Source organism: Castor canadensis, chromosome 11 (genome assembly GCF_047511655.1).
Source record: "Castor canadensis chromosome 11, mCasCan1.hap1v2, whole genome shotgun sequence".
NCBI lineage: Eukaryota > Metazoa > Chordata > Mammalia > Rodentia > Castoridae > Castor > Castor canadensis.
Genome location: NC_133396.1, coordinates 121,075,956 through 121,079,961, shown reverse-complemented (window position 1 = coordinate 121,079,961; position 4,006 = coordinate 121,075,956).

Here is a 4,006-nt window from a genome sequence, read left to right as displayed (position 1 = left end):
CGCCGCGCCTGCCGCTGCCGGGGCAGTGCAGGGAATGCTGGAAAATGTAGTTCCGGACCGGACGCCCCTGGCCCCATGGAAACAAGGAGCCCATGCGTCTCAGGCCTAGCACATGCCTCGTGGTTTCTCACTTCCTCTCTTAGTTGAAGGAGGAAGGATGGAGAAAATGAATGCACAGTGGAACAAGGAGGGCGGGCCATCCGAGTAGGAGCGCCCAATCTATAATTACAAAAGGAAGCTTGGCCCTGTGGTTTACGGTTTACGACCGTAATAAATGTCTGGAGAGGACTTTGGATATTTCAAAGTGATCCTGCAAGGAACCCTAGAAGGTTTCTATTTTACAGATGAGGAAACTGAGGTACCTTGTTTCAGAAAGGATGGGGGAGAGTGGTGATCAAGTGAAGATTATTTCACCCAGAAATAGAATACAGAATGTTACTGGGAAGTCAGCACAGCTACCTACAAGAGAAGAATTCAGGCAAGACTCAGACATGTAGAGAAAGTAATAGCATAGTTTAGTAGAAAAGGAATACATTTTCAATACATTGAAAGTCGGTCATCTCTAGAGTAAGAACAAGAGGACAATTATTTTTAATCTAGCACAAGTTTTTATTGAAGTGGGAGGAATTTGGGACAGTAAGTTCCTCCCCGGAACCAGTCCACCAAGGTAAAATCATGAGACAGGGTAGGTATACAGATTTATTGTTGGGCTCACCTGACCTCTAGGGTGTGGGTTATAGGCCTGAGTTTTTGTTTGTTTTGTTTTGCTTTGCTTTGCTTTGTTTTTTAAGTTAAATATCTATTATTCTAGGAACTGTTTGATATCAAACATCTTCTGACATCCCATAACCTTAGTGGGCTATTTTGATTTTCATAACAGAGGCTGTTAAGAGTGAAAAATTGAGCCAGGTGCTGCACTGGTGGCTCATGCCTGTAATCCTAGCTACTCAGGAGGAAGAGATCAGGAGAATCTAGGTTCTAGACCAGCCCAAGCAAATAGTTCTCTGAGACCCTGTATGAAAAATACCCAACACAGAAAAAGGGCTGGTGGAGTGGCTCAAGTGGTAGAGCGCCTGCCTACTAAACATGAGGCCCTGAGTTCAAACCCCAGTACCACAAAAAAAAAAAAAAAAAAGAGAGAGAGAGAGATGGAAAAGTTGGGCTGAGGGGATAGCTCAGTGGTTAAGTGCTTCCCTAAGATGTGTAAAGCCATGAGTTTGAGCCTCAGCTTTGCGGAAAAAAATAAAAAGAGTTGGAAAGTTTAACTACAATGTTTTTCTCTCAGAGACCTTGAAGAATCGTCCATTTTAGGTTCCCTTGGCATATCCCCATCATTCATGGCTAACTGCTACCATGTTCTTTCCTTTATTCCTAAGGCAGAAACTTGGAGTCAGGGGCCCTACATTCTTGTCCTAGCTGCCCTTCACCCACAGGTCTTAAAATGTGCGGCTTTTTCTCATCCTGGGCACAAATGCTAAACCCTGCCCTGCTTCACGGGGCCATATGAGAGCCAAAAGGATGGCACAGAGAACACCCAAATGCCTGTTCAACCACATCAGAAGCCTCAAGCCTAAATGTGGTAGAGAATTGGGTGTTGGCCCTGTGGTAGAGTGGACTTCCAAACCCTATCTTCCTCCTACACTGCCTGAATAGTGGGTGGCTGCCCCTGGCTGCTTAGTGGTGAAGCACATAGACGCTACTTACTATGCCTTGGTGAGTGCTGCTCTGTGCCTGTGCTGCTGCAGATCTGCAACCCCCTCAGCTCAGCCCAACTTGGCCTCCTCCATCTGCCCTGGCAAGCACAGTAGCACCAACCACATCACAGTGGTAGCAGTGGGAGGTCCCCATCCCCTCTCCAGATCATCCTCTCTGGCCCCAGGTGCTTTGTCCTTACGTCTATTAAATGGGACAGTACATATATCACCTAACACATTGTAGGTACTCAACTGATGCTTATTAAGTTTATGACTGAGTACTAACTCCAACCATTTCATTTAACAGTTGCTTGCCAAAACAAAAATACAAACAACTAATTGGATTTCTTACCATATTAAAAACTAGGGTGGTTGATAGAATGTGTCATACAAGCACAGAATTTTAGAGCCAAAAGGAAGCAAATAAATCTCTTCCAATCCTATCATTCCTCTCTATTGTTTGTTGGTGTGACCAAACTGGAACACGATAGGTTCCCACATTTGAAGGAGATACTGGCTAATACAATATTCAGTTCCACAATGTGCCATGTCCTGGGATGTAGAAATGAATGATACCCAAAATCATTGTTCCTATGGCTCTTCCATGCTAGAGTGGAAAGACAAGCCATAAAATAGTTTCCAATCCTTGATGACCCCAAGGTCTCCCTACCCATCTCCTCATGAGCACTCACCAATCAGGCTTCAATCCCCTCCACTCCACTTGAACAGGTCACAAATGATCTCCATGTTGTCAAATCAGATAGCTATTTTCCCATGATCCCCACCCTTCCTTCCTTCTTCCTCCTTCCCTCTTTCTCTTTCTGAGATAGTCTCATAGTCCAGGCTGGCCTCAAACTTGCAATCCTTCCTGAATGCTGGGATTACAAGTGAGTACTACCACTGCAGCACTGGACTACTGGACTGGGCTAAGACTTCCTTTTTCATGATAAACTTCTTCCCCTGGCTTCCAGAACACAGGGTTCCCACTCCAACCTCACTTGCTGCTCCTGCTCAGTCTCCTGCAACTGGTTTCTCATCTCACCTCTGCGAGGTGGCCTCGTCCAAAGTGAAGTCTTCCATCTCCTTTCCACTCACCCCCTAGGGCCATGTGCGGTAACTAGGAAGAGTCTACCCATAGTCTCAGGGGTTGTGGCCCTCAATTTTAAACTTCTAGCTTCCAGAACCTTGACAGAAACAATTGCTTTTTGTTTTAAGCCATTCATTCCTTTGGTGACGGTAACACAATTCCCAAGTGTATACAAACACATTATTTCTCCTCTGAGGGACCCCTGAGGTCCAGGCTCAAACACCCATTTGCCTGTGTCACATCCCTGCTGGACGTCCACCTAAAACTACAGATTACAGCTACTGAAAGCACAAACCCTGCGGCCAATGCCTGCTTCTCAGTCTTGCCTCTGACTTTGTGATCTTGGGCAATAATTTATTTCATCTCCCTGGCCTCAGTTACTTCATATGCAATATGGTTTCATTCAAAAGAAAGTACTGACGGAAATTGGACCGGGTCAAGACAAAGGAAAAGCCAGGGCTATTCTCTGAGCTCTCCTCTCACTGCCTTAGGATGCAGATGATAGGCCCACCTTCAGCAGTTTCCCTGTAACCCAGCCCCCAAAACACAGGCTTCCTATCAGAAGCACCAGCCAGGTGGCCCTGACCACTAGACTCTAATATTCTCCCTGCCCATAACAGGCTGGTAACTTCCTGCTGCTGCTCTTCTCTAGGTTGCTTCTGTGTTATTGTCTCAGCCTGTGTCATCTGCATCACAGTCACTCTGATTTGCTCAGAATGATTCCAAATGCTTTGAAAAAAATGGATCTGGATTCAAGTAGATCTGGATTCTCTTGGACCTGGAGAAGTCCCAGAGAATATGAATATGTTATTTAATTACAGATGCATCCTTAGCATCTCAAGGAGGGGACAGCTAGACATGATCAGTAGAAATTACAGGGAAATTACACCTGTCTAGCAAGCACAAGGCCCTAAGTTCAAAACCCATTGCTGAACCCCCCCGCCCCCCAAAAAACGCAAAACTTGCATGGTGGCTCATAGCTGTAATCCCAGCTACTTGGGAGGTAGAGAGAGGAGAATGGTGGATTGAAGCCAACCTGGGCAACCTGGGCAAAAAAGTTAGAAAGGTCCTACATCAAAGAAGAAAGGGGGCAGGGTGGAAGAAGCATGGTGGGTCATGCCTGAAATTCTAGCTGCTAGGGAGGCACAGATAGGAAGAAGGCAGATAGGAGGATCAGTCTGATGCTGGCTGCAGACAAAAACAACAGAAGATCCTATCCGAAAAA